The following is a 19,352-nucleotide window of genomic DNA, read 5'->3' as shown; positions in this document are numbered from 1 at the left end:
GAAGATATCCTAGGAAAATGAAATTACAATACCGTAAACAGGTGTAAAACAGCCAAACTTTATAGAATACCAACAATTGCCTTACCGCAATGGCGGCAAGGAGAACTCTGACAAAAGCTAAAACATTCGAAACTCACCTGGTGGAGAACAGGTAAACTAGACAGTCGTCCGGGTAGCCATTCGATTTTTTGTTTGAATGCTGACTCGCCTAATCGGCAGGGTGATAGAGCTAAATTTAACAGTAGGTAAGATTCATCTCAAATAATTAATCTTATTAGTAGTCAGTCTGCCCAATAATGTACTCCTGAAATTATGGTACATATGTATTTTGAAGCTTACTGGATTACTAACTGATTTTAAAACATGTACATTACCCTCACAAACTGTGACCACTGAGGGTTTATTCATTGAACTTTATTCGGATTATAAATCTGTATCCTGCAACATACAGAGCTGATACAAACTAATAAGACTTTTACATAAGGTCTGTCTACTACTACAATCTCAGCCACCCGATGGCTGACATTAAACTGACAAGACACTTCAGCAATAAATATCCTGAAATATACTGAACTACCCTTCAACACATTAAACTGACAAGAAATTTAATCAAACACTATATATCCTTAAACATGCAAAGCTACTTCACAGCTGCTCTTAAGCTACTGTGAAACACAAGCAAAAAATAAAGCATGCTGAGCCATATTAAATACTGCACCTAAGGGCTAACACTTCACTGATCAGTTCAATGCCTTGAGTCATGATGACAATACCAAATGAGAGCTTGAAAAATAAAATGGTCCTGAAGAATGTCTTCTGTGACCAAATCTTCTGGTGTTCCTTTGCGTGTCCAAGATTCCACTTGCCAATCATAGTTTCTGAAAGAAGGAGAAACAAGTTGACTAAATCATTTAAGTTTCAAAATATTGCAACTTCCAACATATTGTAAGAAGGGCATCATGAACTATAATACCCAGACCACAAGCATCCAACACCTGGGTCCCTACCACCACTCAGGGGGGTCATTTGGGCCAGGTGCTTTAGTTGCAAGGCTGAATATCCGCAGCGTGGTCAGGGACATTTCACTAGACTCCTATTCAGAAACAGGTGCAGATGTTGATATAATTCACACATTGGAATCCAATGCAAATTTCTCGAGGTTTTCAGGATCTTCTCGGAACATATTTCAGTCTGCTAAAGGACTGCAATTGTACTATCTTGAGATATTTTCCTTATTTGGCCTCCCTTTAACATTTTGTGGAAACTTCATCATTCTGTCATACAATCTGGTAACATTTCTGAAGATCAACATCATCACGTGTGTGTGTGTGTGTGTGTGTGTGTGTGTGTGTGTGTGTGTGTGTGTGTGTGTGTGTGTGTCATTTCATTCATTCATCTCAAGAATCCCATGGTTGCCTCCATCACTCTCAGAATAGTAGTCATTTACTGTGTTCACTAATTTGCTTTCTTATGGTACTCAAACACCAAACTATTTTACATAACTAGAAACGACCCATAATTCCTTGAGATGTGTCAGAGAAATTCCAACTAGCCTTATTACACAACTTGACGATTTCACATTTTTAAAGGTCTGGTAACCCACAATAAAACAGGATTAGTATGAATGTGATTTTTTTTTTTTTAGGGTGTAGTGGATAAGAGTTTAAGGGGACCGTCCGCTATGGCGGATGACATGTCAACTTGAAAAAATAAAAAATCGAGTTATTACTTGTATCTATGCAGAAACATGCCGTGCATGCTTTCCAGAAGTTTCAGCCAATTATTTTCACAAATAATGAAGATATAGCGGTTTTTAAATGATGACGTCATCGTAACTGCGTCGTCTGTATGACTTGAGTTTGACAGAATCGTTTTTGCGTGTTTATTTTTGCATATACAGGCGGCCCTCGGTTAGCGGCAGGGGTTCCGTTTCTGGCCACCCACGCCAAGCGATTTTCAACGCTGAGCGATTTTAAAGCCTACGGCCGCCGCACACCTTCTTTCGAAACTCTAGACCAGTCAAAGGCGCCGTAATCCCACAACGGCGCAATAAGTAACATTATATTTATGCAGTATAGTACTATAGAATTTACTGTACAGTACATGTGGGTGTCTAGAGTATGTAAAGATATAATAAAGTTTATACAGTGTACAGGTAGCTGTAGTGTTCAGGTTACGATCATTAGTCTTACGATAGTCCGATTTTATGAGAGATCAAATTACAATGGCCTAACTTTATCCATCTTCTAGTTACATAAGTTCAATAACAGCAAAAGAGAATGATGAAAGTATGGTTTTAACGTTATACTCGTTGCATGAACGTGTACAGCCATGAACAACCGAACGAGAAACTTTTTTTTTTCTAAGTACAACCGAACTGGATAACATCTGTTTGGCTTGTATTTCGATCATCGTACTACAGTGCAACATTACCGTATTTGTTATAAATGGCGTTATGTATAGAATAGAACCGAGATATCTTAATGTAATAACTTTATTCGCTAGAGATCAGAGATCAATATAGATTAAAGAGCAATCGGGAAATATACCGTTAAATTTAAACCTAGTTATAACTGAAGCTGAGAAAACTGTTCAAGCTGCTAATGACTATTATCGTACATCGGCAACAAGGATAAAACTGCAGTAAACGTCTGCCATCACACACAACTGTAGATAAAATTGGGATAAAATCATTTTAATCAAAACTACTGTGCTGGAAAGAACACATTTTACTGTTGGTTTCACGCCGATATAAGATAAATAACGTAAAGTTCGTATTACAATTATAGAAAGGATTATTGCGAACGGAATCACGTAATTTTTTACGCAATAAACATGCCGCCAACGTAATCTGTTAACGAAAAAAATAGTAGTTCACATTCACAACGAGACATATTCAATAAATATTTCCACCTAAAACACGCTGTATAAGGAAAAATAACTGTCTCATATAAGTCAAGTATATAGATATTCGTTTATGCTAACTAGAAGCAAGAGCATTTGCTCAGAATTGCGTTATGGTGAAACAAACTCGTATTCATCAGCTGATTTCAAACAACAACATTGGCCGCTCCGCGGAATACGGGCTTAAGTTTGCCGTAGTATTTTAAAATACAATAATATGAGAATACATACAATATTCTTGGATACAGTGAAATAATGTATAACTATTTAAAGGATTTATGGAAAAGATGCATAATTAATAAAATAACACAATGCATTTTTCGGAACTGGCGGACAAGAACGAACATGAAAAACCATCCCCTGACAACGTGGAGCGTAGTTGCAAAGGTTGCCTTGATTTGTATCTTATTTCTGTACAAAAATGAAAATTCCTTTACGTAATATATTTTCATACACATTTTAAACAAAAGCATAAACATTTGAAAAATTGACACATCGATCGCTAAATTTGCACTCTTTTTAACTCTATATTTTCGGAAAGCGGCAGACGGCGGCATACAAGAACGAACTTGAAAAAAACATCGTAGTCGATAACTTGAAGGGCAGTTTCAAAAGCTGCCTTTTTATCATATTTCTGCACAGAAATAAAAATACCCTATTTGTAATACATTTTCATACACATTTTAAACATAAAAGCATAAACATTTATAAAATCGACACATCGATCGCTAATTTGCACTTTTTAAAAATCTATATTCTCGGAAGAGCGGCAGGCGGCGGCTAACAAGAAAGAACATGAAAAAACATCGTATTTGATAACGTGAAGGGCAGTTTCAAAAGCTGCCTTTGTATCATATTTCTGTACAGAAATAAAAATGCCTTTCACGTAATACATTTTCATACACATTTTAAACAAAAGCATGAACATTTATAAATCAACACATCCATAGCTAAATTTGCACTTATGTAACTCGATATTTTCGGCATAGAACAGCGTCAGAGGCATATATTTTACCCTAATACTTACTTAATAACTCTCCATAAAATTTGTTAATATAATTTGCATAACCTTTATGGTCTGAACGGCATTTCTACAAATGTATGAACTCTTTAGACAACGGCGCTAGCGGCGCTGTTAACTGAAATTTGTGCCGTAAAGATACCTTTAAAATGCCTTATTTTTTTAATGAATATTTTTGACGACCGCCGTAAAACCGATTCGCCGTTGAGTGATTGGGCCGTTAACCGCGGGCCGCCTGTATACAGCGATTTTTTAAGATTTTTTTTTCGAATTCTCATACATCTGGTAGCAATGAAAGGTACTCTGACACTGGGTGAGAAGCGAGCTGCTCAGAGCGGTTATTTATAGGCGAGACTCGGAGAATGACTCAGTTACGCCACAGACGTCAAAGCAGTTACATGCACGTAGGCACTTGCGTTTGGTTACTAGCTATTTACGTTGTTTTTATAACTTCTTAGTGAACTTATAGCAATGCCGAAGTTACCTAAGATCAAGAAGGATACTCAGCAACTAAGGCTAGCAAAATTAGCGAAGGCCAGGAGTGTGCTGAAAGAAAAACAAGAAAATTTATTGTTTTCAGCTGCCCTCATTGTCTCATGTCTCGCCGTCAACATCATTATCTGGTGTCACACTGAGGGTATTAACACCACTTTTAGGGGTAGGACCACGATCCTTGATGTAGAAATCAACAATAAAAGTACAAATAAAGTAATTATAATAATGTTGTTTTGACTTTTATAAGAAAAAAGCAAAAATTTACATAGCAAATCTTTGGGAGCTCATAACTCAAAAATGATATTGTTATTTTACAATAAAGTTTTGTACATACTTACCTGGCAGACATATACGATTGATGGCCCGCCCAGCCTCCCCTCAGGAGACAGGTATAAGAGAGAAAAAATCTGGCAAGAAAGGTATGTTGGTTCTTACACCCGCTTCCCAGCGGCGGGTAAGGTAGATCACCTGACCTACCTGTCGCGTTTGCCGCGAGTTTTGAATTCTGTCGTGACGTCAGAGACGTAAGCTAAGTATATGTCTGCCAGGTAAGTATGTACAAAACTTTATTGTAAAATAACAATATCATTTTTGTACATGAACTTTCCTGTCAGACATATACAGCTGATTGACACCCTTGGTGGAGGGTACAAGACAGAAAATAACAAAGAAAAGGTAAACAACACCTGTTGTAGGATAAAAATAACATTGGTTCTTACCTGTTTAGGCTGAAGACTTCATAGATACTGTCTATTAGTCTGCATAGCCATAAGAGCTACAGCGAGGGCGTGACCTACAGCTGAAAAGACTCTTTGGGTCTACTAACGGGACTTGATATCCGCTTACTTAGTAGAATCCAAGTCGAATCATGTCAATGGGGGTTCGCCCTCTTCTATGACAGAACCTGTCCACTACCAACGCAGGGAGCTTCAAACCAAATCCGATCACCTAACCAAACTAAAGTTATTAGTATTACGAAACGAAAAAAGATGCCTACCTGCATCGTTTTTCATACAACCATATGAACTCGATTACCAAAAACAATGGAAAAAACTACTAAGGATATGTTCCAGCTCCCTGCCCCAGCACCGAATCCGCCGATACGTACTTGGCCTAATGCGAAGCACTCGTTCATACGTAATACTGACGTCCTTTAAGGTAGTGGTTGGCGAATACTGAATTACATCTCCAGAATGTAGTTTTCATCAGATTCTGAAGAGACTATTCTTATTAAAGGCCAAGGAAGTGGCAATGGCTCTCACTTCATGAGCCTTGACTTTTAGGAGCTTGAAATGTTCTTCATTACAAGATCTATGTGCTTCTTTCACAAGACTTCTAATGAAGAAAGACAGAGCATTTTTCGACAATGGTCTGCTGGGGTCCTTTACAGAGCACCATAGTCTGTCCTCAATGCCCTTAAGGGTTTTCTTCTTCTGAAGGTAGTATCTTAAACTCCTAACAGGGCAAGAGTTCTTTCGGGTTCTTCCCCTACTAGGGCAGATAATCCACGAACCTCAAAGCTCCTTGGCCAAGGATTTGAGGGGTTCTCATTCTTTGCTAAAAACGAAGGAGGAAGGAACAAACCACGGAATCTCCTTTTGATACCTACCCTTCTTCTAGGGCCCATGAATCTCACTAACCCTTTTAGCGGATGCTTTAGAGCCATGAGAAATAGAGCTTTCCTCGTAAGATCTTTGAAGGAGGCTAAATGTGGTGGCTCAAACCTAGAGGACCTCAGGAAACGAAGAACCACGTCCAGATTCCAACTTGGAACTTCGTTCGAAGTTTTCTTGGAAGTTTCGAAAGATCTTAATAGATCATGCAGATCTTTGTTATTCGAAAGATCTAAGTTCCTATGTCTGAACACTGCAGCCAAGCATGCTCCGGTATCCTTTGATAGTAGAGTACTGCCAAACCGCATTTTTCTCTGAGGAAAACTAGGAAATCTGCTATCTGAGTCACAGCAGGTACTGAAGAGGAAAAACTTCTGGTTCCTGCACCACCGGCGAAAGACGTCCCACTTCGACTGGTAGACTTTAAGGGTCGAAGGTCTTCTAGCTGAGGCGATAGCCTTAGCAGCTTTTGTCGAAAACCCCTCGCTCTGACAAGACTTTTGACAGTCGAAAGCCAGTCAGATTGAGAGCGGGGAGGTTTCTGTGATACCTGTCGAAGTGGGTTGTCTGAGCAAATCATTTGTCTTTCTGGAAGTGCTCTTGGAAAGTCCACCAACCATTCCAGTACCTCTGTGAACCAATCTTGGCGGGCCAGAACGGAGCTACTAGCGTCATTCTTGTCATCTCTGAGATAGCAAATTTCTTGATGGGTTTGTCCCAGAACTTTGAAGAAGGGGGGGAAAGGCGTTAGACATCTAGACCTGTCCAATTTAGGAGAAACGCATCCATTGATACTGCTCCTGGGTCTGAGATCGGGGAGCAGTAAAGTTCGATCCTTGCGTTCCTTGCTGTTGCAAAGAGGTCGATGTGAGGTCTGCCCATCTTCTCCACAGGTCTTGGCATACCTCTGAGTGGAGGGTCCACTCGGAAGGCAGGAGTTGATTCTTCCTGCTCAGGAGATCGGCCCTGACGTTCCTTTCTCCCTGTACGAATTGGTGAGAAGACTGATCTTCCTTGTTTGAGACCACAGCAGAAGATCCCTTGCTGTTTCGTACAGGGAGAAGGAGTGTGTCCCCCCCCTGTTTTTTTGATGTACGCCAAGGTCTGTTGTTGTCCGAATTGACCTGAACTACTGCATTTCGGACGTGGGGCTCGAAGGCTTTCAATGCCATCCAGACTGCCATCAACTCTTTCTTGTTGATGTGCCAGGACACCTGATCCCCCTTCCAGGTGCCTGACACTTCTCTTGTCCCGAGACGTCGCTCCCCAACCTGCCTTCCGACGCGTTCGGAAAACAACACATGGTTGGGTTCGGCATGTAAAGAGGACATTCCTTCCACAAAACGAAGTGGGTTGTTCCACCACCGAAGGTCCTCTTGATTCCCCTTGAGATCTTGAAGGAGAACTCCAGATCTAGGGAGAGACGCCTCCAGTTCTGGTATAGGAAGAACTGTAGAGGCCTGAGATGCAACCTTCCTAGAGAATAAACAGAAATTTGCTCCAACGAGGAGACTGTCCCCCCAGCAGACTCATCCACTCCCTTCGCTGTGCATTTGCAGCTTTACTCGTAGGAAGGTCGTTAGTTTCCTTTCCGTTAGGCACAAAACGAAGCTTATCCTCTCTGGCGATGGGAAAAGCCGAAAAGCCAGAGAAGCTATCCAAATCCCCAAATAGGATCCCGTCTCTTGACTGGGGATTAATTGAGACTTCTGGAAGTTCACCAGAAGTCCCAGAGAACTTGCCAATGTAAGGGTCTTTTTGGGTTTTGAAGGTCCTCCAGACATCTTTCTTGAGACTCGCTCTGATTAGCCAGTCGTCGAGATTAAAGCGATCACCCTCACTCCCTACAAATGTAGCAACTGCGCCACTTGTTTTCATTAACCCCGTGAAAAACTTTGGGGTGCAGTCGACAGCAAGCACAAGGCCTTGAAATGGAAGATGTTTCCTCCCATCATGAATCGTAGATACTTCCGTGAAGAAGGATGGATCGGCACTGATAAAGTAAGCGTCCTGAAGGCTAGTGACACCATCCAGTCCCCTGGACGAAGAGCCGCTAACACTGAGGAAGTTGTCTCCATGGCGAACTTCCTCTTTTCCACAAAGACGTTTCAGGGTCGCTTACATCCAAAACCGGTCTCCATCCTCCTGAGTTCTTCGGAAACTAGGAATAGTCTGTTGTAAAAACCCGCAGAGCGGGGATCTTTCACTAGTTCTATAGCCTCCTTCTCTAACATGAGATCTACTGCTAGAGAAAGGGCTTGATTCATGATGGGGTCCTTGTACTTGGCCACCAACTCCCTCGGAGTTGTCGTCAATGGTGGTCTTGACGAGAAGGGATGAGGTATCCTTTGCTGACAATCGATAGGGACCAATTGTCTGCCCCTTGTGGGCCCAGATGTCGGCAAATTTCAGTAGTCTGGCACCCAACAATGATGTCTGGAGTCCTTGATCGCTATTTCTTCCCTCTGACCGACCTAGAGAAGGTTTTACCTCTCTTAAAAGGTCTAGTTCCTCTGGTTGAAGAACCTCTGACAGCGGGTCCTCCTCGAAAGGGCTCCTGCCTCAGAGGAGTCTCTTTCTTGGCCTTGGGTTGGAAGACAGAGCGAGGTTTCCTGGCCGCCTGGGCTAACATGTCCTGAGTAGCCTTAGCTGTAAGGGCACTCGAGACATCCTGAATAATTTTCTTGGGGAAAAGAAAGAGGAGAGAGTTGAGCATCCATAAGATTTGGCCCTTTTGTGCATGTGAAACTGCCTTAGTGAGAAACGAACAGTAGACTGACCGCTTCTTAATAACTCCAGCTGCCAAACAGTGAGGAGACTTTCACTCGAGCCGCTCTCACTGCTTTGTCCATGCAAGTGAGGACGCAGTTAAGATCTTCAGGAGACAGTGAATCTGGGTCTGGGGTCTTATTAGCCAGAACTCCTAAAGACCAATCAAGGAAGTTGAAAACTTCCAGGACTCTGAACATTCCCTTCAGTGGTGGTCAAGTTCGTTCATCCCCCCACGTAGTCTTGGTGGACAGGAGGGCGGATCGACAAGCAGAATCCACCAATGAAGAGAAGTCCGAGTCCGCAGACGAAGGGAGAGCGAGGCCTAAAGGTTCGCCCGATTCTACCTACCAGTAATCCCAATCTGCCAGTCAGTTTTAGACGTAGGGGGGAAAGAGAAAACAGTTCCTTTTCCTTTTCTCTTCCTTAGAAAGGGAGCCATTCCTTCCCAAAACCTCTAAGCGCCTTCTTCATTGGAAACAGTAGGTTTCATCCTTACACACTAAGACGAACCATTTCGAAGTCTTCGAAGTGGAGGAGAATAAAGAAAGAGGAGGAGGAGGAGCCACAGGAGAAAGGATATCTCCGAACTCTTGCAGGAGCAAATCTGTTAACCTCTTATAGGAGGAAACAGAGGAGTCTTTTGGTCCTTCTTCTTCTGAGGGATCCTGTTCTTCCTGAGCTGAAGAACCCTCATCGAATCCTTTAGGGAGGCGCGATTATCCTTATAAAAGTCTCTAGAGGAAGTAAGACGTTTACGTCTTGGAGACAAAGCTTCAGAAACGTGCCTACTTGCAAAATCCTTCTTGTCTGGAGGAGTGCGTTTTCCAGATTCTTGGAGCCTAACAGGAGTAAGGCGGCTGTCAGGAGCAGAGCGCCTATTTGAAGAAAAACTTCTATCAGGCTCTTGGCGCCTATCCAAAGGAGAGCGGCTACCAGGCGAACAGCGCCTGCCATACGAGAAGCGGCTACCAGGCTCTTGGCGCCTGAACCGAGGAGAGAGGATCTCTGGCGACGAGCGCCTACTAGGTGAGCGCCTGCAAGGGGAGAAGCGCCTGCTAGGATCTCGGCGCCTGACTCGAGGAGAGTGAACGTCAGGAGAAGAGCGCCTGCCAGGAGAAACGCGCCTAACAAGCTCTTGAACGCCTGTCCAGCGAAAGAGCGCCTGCCGATTTAGGGCGCTTATCAACAGGAGAGTGGAGGCGAGACGAGGTGCGGCTACGAGGCGAGCAGCGCCTACTAGGCTCTTGTTGCCTATTAAGGGGAGAGATTCTGTCTCGAGAAGAGTGTCTGTAGGGCGAAGATCTCCTACGAGAAGCCTGCTCCTTGTCCGAAGGAGACACAAAAGAATCCTGTCTGTCAGGCGACTGACGCTTGGACAAAGTCGGGATCTTGTCTGAAGAAGAAATCCTCCTGCGAGACTCCGAACGCCCAGCAGAGTGAGCCGCTTCCGTCGCATAGCGAGAGTCGGGAGAGGGGAGCCTGGACTTCTTTACAGGCAGCGAGACGTCCTTCCTACGACGAGAAGTCACGCAAAGAGAGTCAGCCAGAGCCGAAATCTGCGCCTGAAGACAAGCCAACACCCCTGCAGGAGATTTTCCAAAGTCTTGAACAGGTGATGAGGCTCGATCTCTGCTCGGGGAACGATACTCAAGAGATCTCTTCCGTTTCTTCGCTTCCACCTCAGGCTCTTCTGAAAAAAACTTCAGGGCTGGAGGGAAGGGCACAGGGAGTGTTCCAGGCTCTCTTCGAAGGCGCGAGGCTTCCGAAGAGCTCATCCTCGTTTAGGAGAGGGCAAAGGGCGGAAGACGAGAAGCATTGCGCAAGACTTCTCTATTGGTGCGATCCAGGTAGCCTGGGAACGAGCACGGTCGCTACCGGTGGACGCCTGACCCGATGTGGATGCTCCCTAGCCTTCCTGCTTGCTTTTCGACTTTCCTCCTCCACTGGGACTGGGAGTCTGGAAGAGGTCTAGGCCTGGAAGCATTAGGGAGCCGATCAGACGCACCCTCCACTGCACTGGGATCACTGCACAATTCACTATTAGAATCACTCTTACCTTCCAAATGTTTAATTTTCCTCTCCATGCTGCGAATGGTGGCTTTCATGGAAGCCACTTCCGAAGGCGCATCTTCGGCTTCGATGCAGGGAGCAGGAGCTGAAACTGACAAAGGAGCTACTTCTAAAATAGGATTATCTACATCCAACTCGCTAATAAGAGATCTACTACTGCTCCTAGAAGAAGCTTTCCTAACTTTATCTTTTTCAAGCTTCCTCAAGTAGGAAGACAAAGACTTCCATTTATCTTCATTCAGCTTTTCACATTCATTACAAGGGTTATTAAAGGTGCATTCATTCCCTCTACACTTCAAACATACTGTGTGAGGATCTACCGCAGCTTTCGGTAGCCTCACCTTACACTCAGTCATACAACAAACTCTGAACATAGCAGTTTTCTTAGAGTCAACATTAGACATCATGAATCCAAAGAAAAATCCAAAGAAAAGTCAAATAACGGTCCACAAATCGCGAATGCCAGGCCAAAAGATCAGGTACTTCAGCCAAAAGTCAACGTAGAACGAAACAATCAAGGGAAAAACGAGCAAAGAATCCAACTGTCAAGAGGTACCGACAACAGGTGTAGTCGACACCGACGACAGAAAAAATCTGGCAAGAAAGGTATGTTGGTTCTTACACCCGCTTCCCAGCGGCGGGTAAGGTAGATCACCTGACCTACCTGTCGCGTTTGCCGCGAGTTTTGAATTCTGTCGTGACGTCAGAGACGTAAGCTAAGTATATGTCTGACAGGGAAGTTCATGTACAAAAACATACTTATGCGCATGTCGGTAACCATTACTCGGTTATTTATTATCCAATTTTAGAGGAAAGAGGAATATCGCATAATTATGTGTGACAGAATTTTGATTTCTTTTTTTTCTTTTTTTTTTTTAGAATTTTTTGAATGTCTAGACTAAAAAAAAAAAAAAATTCATAAAAAATAAAAAATAAAAATTCATAAAAAATAAAAAAATTAAAAAATCAAAATTCTGTCGCACAGAATTGTTCCGTATATAAAGAAGTTTTTATGGTATGATTTTCAATACAACTGATGTCATATTAGCGGAGAAAACTCTACCAATTTCTTTTTTTAAATCATGATTTTTGCTATTAAAACGAAAAGTTTTTGATCAAATGACTTGAAATTTTTATATGATGAAGGTATTATATATATCTAAAACATATATGAAAACTATGTATTTTGCGTAATAAATAAAAAAAAATAGACATCATAGCGGACGGTCCGTTTAAGTGAATGTTTATGAGTAAGTGCTTATTGAATGTATAGTTTAGGGTTAAGTGAATGTTTAGTGTATAAGTATTCAGTGAATTGAATGTTTATGATTAAGTGCTTAGTGAATGTATAGTTTAGAGTTAAGTGAATGTTTAGTGTATAAGTATTCAGTGAATGCTAACAGTGTTTAGGGTTTGGTGAATGTTATTGAATACTTATTGTGTAAGTACAGTGGTACCTCAACATACGAAAGGCTCAACTTACGAAAAACTCGAGATACGAAAGCAAATACGAAAAATTTTACAGCTCTACATACGAAAAGTTTTCAAGATACGAAAGGTTGTTGCTGTAAAGTCCTGAGATTCGCCCAGACCACCAAGAACAATTTTAAAACTCCCGCGCCGCCAGCTGAGTAAACTCGCCACCATCCCCGCTCTCCCATTGGTTCCTGATGCTAGTCACCCCATAAGATCCTGTTCTCCTATTGGTCAGCATCTATCCCTTGTGCTTTAAGTATTCTATTGGTAAAAGGATGCTGTAAATTGAAAAACTTATTCATGCAATACATTTAATAAAAAAAAACATTAGGTAAAGATAGAAATAAAGAATAGAAATTAATGGTTATTATACTGTTTGGTAGTTTCAGTAGTTGAAGAGAGATAATGAAAATTTATGGCTTACTGTGTAAAGTAGTTGCTTGGCGATCGTTCGATACTCGCAAGTGCTGGATGTAAACAGAAGTTTGGAAGCTTTTTTTGTTTGTTTATTATAGTTAATGGTTACATAATAATTATTTGAGATGAGTACATGCAATATATTTAATAAAAAAATTGTGAATTAGATATCATAAAATAAAAAATAAATCAGACTGCCAACACATACGTATTTTTTAGAATTATTCTTCTGTTTTAATATACGTTACTGTATTATGTTTCATTATAGCCGTCAGTAACTCGGTATCTCCATTAGGTAAAGATAGAATAAAGAATAGAAATGAATGGTTATTATACTGTTTGGAAGTTTCATTAGTTGAAGAGAGATACTAATGAAAATTTATGGCTTACTGTGTCCTAGAAAAAGTGATTGCTTAGCGTTCGTTCGGTACTCGTAAGACGGTAAGAGCTGAATGTAAACAATCGATTGGAGGGTTTTTTTTTTGTTTGTTTGTGTATTATAGTTAATGATTAATCAATAATTATTTGAAATGAGTACATACTGATTATACATTTTATTGGCATATTCTAAGCTTTTAGCTTCTTAGGTTTAGATGTCAGAATCATAGACTAGGCTACAGTAGCAACCGCTAACATAGGCTAGGCTTATTGCTAAGGGACATATGCTTAAGTCCTAATATATGCAGTAAAAATGGGGTTGAACATTACATGCAGTTGAATATTACTCAAGTATGTACAGTATTTTGCCTTTTTGGAGTCATATTTCTTGTCGGATCGGCGTCGTAACCCTAGAACATGTGTTTTAGGCCTGGAAATATAATTTACTGGGGTGTTTTTGGAGGGCTTGGAACGGATTAGCATTTTACACGTAAAATTTGGTCCAAGATACGAAAACCTCATGATACGAAGGGCGCCTCGGAACGGATTAATTTCGTATCTCGAGGTACTACTGTATTAAGTAAATGTTTAGTGTGTCCAGGGCTTAAGTGAATGTTTGGCGAATGTTAGTGAATGTTTAGTAAGTATTCAGTGAGTGTTTAGTGAATATCTTGTGAATGTTGGTGTTTAGTGAATGTTTAGTGTGTGAGTGTTTAGGGTTAAGTGAAGGTTTAGTGCATGTTAAGTGTTTGGTGAATGTTTAGTGGCTAAGTATACGGTGAATTTTTAGTGAGTGTTTAGGGTTTTGGGAATGTTAGTTTAACAAATGTTTAGTGCATCAGCATTCGGTGAATGTTTAGTGTGTAAGTATTCAGTGAGTGTTTAGGTTTAGTTAATGTTTTGTGAATGTTTGTGTGTAGTGAGTGTGTAGTGAATGTCTTGTGAATGTTAGCATTTATTGAATGTTTAATGAGTGAAGAGTGGATGGTCATTCACTGTTTAGTCTTTAATTCGAGTGTTTACGGGTTTAATGAGCATTTAGAGTTTAGAGTTTAGTGAGTATTTTGTGCGCAATGAGAGTATAGTGAATGTTTAGTGCATGGTGAGTGCTTAGTGATTGTTTATTGTTTAATTAACGTTTAGGATTATGTGAGTGTTTAGTGAATGTTTTCTGAGTGCTTGAGGTATAGTGAGTATTTAGTGAGTTTAGTGTTTTATGAGTGTTTAGTGAGTGTTTAGTGTATAGCGAGAGCCTAGTGAGTGTTGGGTATTCAGTGAGTGTCAAGTGTTATTGAGTGTGAGTGTATGTTAGGTATGTGCGTTTAGCGAGTGTATGTAAGTGTGAGTGTTTAGTGACTGTAAGTGCATTGTGAGTGCTTAGTGACTTAAGCAAAGAAAGTCCTGTCATTTACAGGAACCCTTTAAGCTTGACACTGTTTAGATGCAAAAGCAGATGCTTAGCCCTTGACCACAATTGTTGGAGTGGTTAGGCTGACCTGTTTTTGTAAGGTAAGGTCATTTTTCTCTGTGAAATTGGGTTCAGTAATAATAATAATAATGATTATCTGCAACACTAATAATAATAAAATAGTAAAAATCCCAATTTTTGAAAGTCAATTGTATTTTTCCTAACTATACAAAATCCTGAGGTCCTTTACATAAGGAATTACTTTCAGCGTAGCTGGAATTACGGCCGTTAATTCTTGAACAAGGTGGTTAGGCAGTAACTACCGTGTGGCAGCCTGCCCGGATGTAAACACTCCACTTTGCCTTTTGGCCCAAGTTCAGATTGAGGGGTGGCATGAGGTGGGCATATATGTAAAGGACCTCAGGTTTGTGTAGTTAGGAAAAATACAATTTACTTTCAAAAATTGTGATTTGTTCCTACAAGATATACAAACCCTCGGTTGTTTACATAAGGAAGGCTCACTGATTGGTGGGAGGAATATGAGTGAGCCTCTAGAACTGACTGGAGTTCTGCAAACTTGGGCTATTCCTCCTGGTCGTAAGAGCGAGGAGGAGTGCCCTGCCTCTGACAACTTGATCAGAGTGTAGGAGCTGCATGATCAAGAGTCAGACTTCTGGGCTGTTCCGAAATGAGTGAGGAATCATAACTCATCCGAAAATGGGCTGGGAAGAATATTTAGAGTCGGAGGCATTAATGCAAAGTTATGGAAAGGGTTTGTATTATTGCCAGTCTCCTTCCTTCCCTTGCTAGAGGAAGGAGCGGGATTGCTTCTATGATTCTGATAAGAAACATAGAAAGGAAGCTCTATGTGTAAGCTTACTGCATCAATCCAGCAAAGCACCTGGTAAGAAAGGGCTAGACATGCAATGCTAATAATTACTCTCTTCTATCAGTCACTTTTGGAATTCAGAATAAGACAGAATACACAGCCTACACACCTTAGATATAACTAGAGTTACTCCTACATATTTGCAAGTTAGGAGCACCTCCCTTTTTGAACTGGAAAAATCATAAATCGCTTAAGGTCCCCAAGGACTGGGGCATTCAACAAGCCTATTGTAGGCTAGCTGCAACTAGTGGTTTCATGCAGGAAACCTGAACTCAGATCACCATGGATTATGAAACAAAAGTTATCATTAACCAACACGAGGTCTCAATACACAACAGAAGTCTCTTCGAACACGGCAAAAACCGTGAGACACAAACCCCTAGTACCACCATCAACATTGAACACACAGTTCCTCATATCAGAAGTAGGGTCTTGGCAATGGCTCTCTAGCCTTCAGTTCCAATATTTTAACAAACTCTTAAAAACACTTGTCTTGTGCCATTTTATCAACTACAACAGCAGTACAGTTCATTCTGGGAGGAAGGTCACTGTGTCTGAGATTTTATGAAATATGAGACTGGTACAGAATCAGAAATGAATGCCAACACACACATACACAGCTAGGTTTACGCAAGTTATTTACCTCACAATTGTGTAAAGTCACACAGCTTACAACATACTTTTCATTATCATAAAGGAATTATAACTACAAATGTAAACATTACAAAAGCCCCACCAGAGGTAAACACCATAACCCAGACAAAAATAAAAAACAAAAGGCCAACACAATGACTCCGCAGTCAACTGTGTGAATCGATGCAGCCCACATCATCTTTTGGACAATGTAATCGAGGTGTCTGGTCTCGAAGTGTGATGATAAGTCAACATTTATGCACTATTCCACAAAGATAGCAATAATATTGCAGTTAAGTATCTTTAATAGGATTAATATTACAATACTGTATCAATAATATGTCCACAGCGTGCAAGAGAGAGATTGCAAACAGTAAAGCAAGAAATGTTTGTGGAATAGCAATACGTATGTGTTTTTGGCTGCTGATTTGATCTGATTTATGAATGTTTGGTCTGATGACCTGACACAAACCATTAGCTACTTCAGTATCATGTGTTTTTTACTGCCAATTTTGTTTATGATAAATAACACACGTGGTTCATGTGCTAAGGTTGCTGAAGACATCTTACAAAATGCATAGAAATACTGTATTGCTATTTGTGAAACAGCCCACTATAATGTAAATAAGGTCTGGGAGACAGCAAGATATCCTCTTAAACAATCAAACTAGGCTCAACCTGAAGACCCAATTGGCATTTTGTCCCTTCAACTCCATACGCCAATCTGAGCTGGGAATGCGTAATGGTCCCAAATCTTCAACATAATAAGTCCAAGGTCAGTATCCGGTTTGGCTTTTGAAAAATGACAATTTGTTGAAAATTGCATTTTTCCTAACTATACAAACCTGAGGTCCTTTAACAATAGGAAGGTAACTAGCGGCAGCTGGGACGGTCGTAAGCTTCGAACAAGGGGAGAACGGTAGTTAACTGCTTGTCCGATCGTGCGTGCGCGCGCTGCGCGCCCAAGAGGTGAAGAATCACTTTTGCTTTAGGCCCATGCAAAAAGTTGCAGAGTGAGGGGTGGTATGAGGTGGGACTATATGTAAAGGACCTCAGGTTTGTATAGTTAGGAAAAATGTAATTTTCGACAAATTGTCATTTGTTCCGATACGTAATACAAACCCTCGGTCCTTTAACAATAGGAAGACTCACTTATTGGTGGGAGGAATCTGAGTCTTTTTGGTGAACAGACTGGTGTTCGTCCAACCTTGGAATGCCTCCCTGGTCGTAAGAGCAAGGGAGGGATCCAAACCTCTGTCCGATTGATCGGGGTGTGCACCGCAGGATCAATGGTCAGACCTCTGAGCCAAGTACTAAGAGAGAGGCAAGCGTATCTCATTGTACCAGCAAGCAAGAACTTGCTCCTTTACAAGAGCCAAAATAAAGTTATGGGTTTGTCTCAAGTAGGCATCCACTCCCTCCCCCTTGTTGGAGGAAGTGGAGGATATTTCCTTCTATCCCTAACTAAAGGGAAAGATTGGGGCTCGGTCGAGTAGCTTACCTGCATCGAAATTCCTTTCCAGCATGGTGACGACCGTGACCCTCTGCCCACAGGTAGAGGTAGAGAAAGATGGAGAAGAGAAGCCAGTCGCACTCTCATTTCACACCATTCATTCTACAGTCACACAGGAATCGATGCTGTTCTGCCTGCTCGGGTGCTGGATAAGCTTACACAACGTGTTGAGCAGCCACCATAGGTCCCAAGGAAAAAGTATCCAAGGACTTGTGGGCAATATCCCGAAGGTAGAAGGACGTGAAGGTAGTCATGGTTGGCCCAGACACCTGCCTTCAGGACCTGCGCCACGGAGAAGTTCTTACGGAACGCCAAAGAGGGTCCAATACCTCTGACTTCGTGGGCTCTCGGTCGGAGCGTACGGATGTCGTCACTACCATCGCCATCGTAACCGCTCTCCTGATCACCTCACGCAGCCAGAAAGAAAGTGTGTTCTTGGATACTTCTTTCTTGGTAACCCCAGTGCTAACGAAGAGGCGTCGACACTCAGGCCTGAGGTGTCGAGTTCTCTTCAGATAGCGCCGTAGCGCCCTCACAGGACAAAGCAGCATCTCATCCGTATCGTTGTCGGTGAAATCCATTAGGGAGGGGATCGTGAAAGACTCGAACCTGTCGTCAGGGATCGACAGATTCTGAGTCTTAGCTACGAAGTTCGGGACGAAATCGAGCGTCACAGATCCCCATCCCCTGGAATGTTTAACATTGAAGGAAAGACCATGAAGTTCCCATACTCTCTTCGCCGATGCCAGGGCCAGCAAGAAGAGGGTCTGAGGGTCAGATCCCTGTCTGACGACTCTCGGAGTGGCTCGAATGGTCTTCGAGTCAAACTCCTAAGGACGAGAGTCACATCCCACTCAGGGGGCCTGAGTTCCCTGGGTGGGCAAGACCTTTCGAAGCTCCTCATAAGCAAGGAGATCTCGAATGAGTTTGAGATGTCCAGTCCCCTCAGTTTTAGGACAAGAGCCAGGGCGGCTCTATATCCTTTAATTGTGGGTACTGAGAGGAGCTTCTCTCGGCGAAGAAAAACGAGGAAATCTGCTACCTGCTGAAGAGTGGCTCTGAGAGGAGATAGACCCCGTCTACGACACCAACCACAGAAGACGGCCCACTTCCCCTGGTACACAGCTGCAGAGGACTGTCGGACGTGTCCAGCTATCTCTGTTGCTGCGCTACGAGAAAAGCCCCTTGTTCGCAAGAGATGGTGGATAACAGCCAGCCGTGAAGTTGTAGGGACTGGACTGCTCGGTGGTACCGTTCTACATGTGGCTGGGCTAGAAGGTTGTGCCAGTGGGGCATCTCTCTCGGTTCTTCCGCAAGAAGAGCCAGCAGGTCCGGATACCAAACGGCTTGAGGTCGTTTGGGAGCCACCAGGATCATCCTGAGATTTGGAGTGACCAGCGCTCGGCTGATCACTTTCCGAATCAGACAAAAGGGAGGAAAGGCGTAGACGAAGAGGTTGTCCCAGGGGTGTTGAAGAGCGTCTCTGCAGCTGGCCCATGGGTCCGGCCCCACAGCTATGAACAAAAAACCTGAAGTTTTTTGTTGTGCCGGGTGGCGAACAGGTCTATGACTGGACGCCCCCACAGGTTGAAGAGCACCTTTCGCCGCCACTTCTGGTGTAGGGACCACTCGGTCCCCTATCCCCTGATCCCGACGCCTGAGCTTTTCTTGCTACTACATTCCTCTTGCCTGGAATGTAGCATGCTGACAGCTCTATTGAGTGAGCCGTGGCCCACTCGTGCACCTGCACGGTCAAACTGGTG

General features: G+C 42.4%; 1 protein-coding gene across 23 annotated transcripts in view; it reads right to left on the bottom strand.

The window, feature by feature from the left end:
* The window catches only part of LOC135215277 (uncharacterized), a 524,407-nt gene that overhangs the window by 389,603 nt on the left and 115,452 nt on the right, over positions 1 to 19,352 (bottom strand). For 22 of the 23 annotated variants that reach the window (XR_010314640.1, XR_010314645.1, XR_010314642.1 and 19 more), the window contains one exon: positions 719 to 878. The exons of the other annotated variant lie outside the window; for it this stretch is intronic. The gene's annotated coding sequence lies outside the window, so the exon portion shown is untranslated. The remainder of the gene's footprint in view (positions 1 to 718; positions 879 to 19,352) is intronic. 23 annotated transcript variants of the gene reach the window in all.

This window comes from Macrobrachium nipponense, chromosome 5 (genome assembly GCF_015104395.2).
Source record: "Macrobrachium nipponense isolate FS-2020 chromosome 5, ASM1510439v2, whole genome shotgun sequence".
NCBI classification, from domain to species: Eukaryota; Metazoa; Arthropoda; class Malacostraca; order Decapoda; family Palaemonidae; genus Macrobrachium; species Macrobrachium nipponense.
The sequence above is the reverse complement of the archived record's forward strand: the minus strand, read 5'-3'. Positions and strand labels throughout refer to the sequence as shown.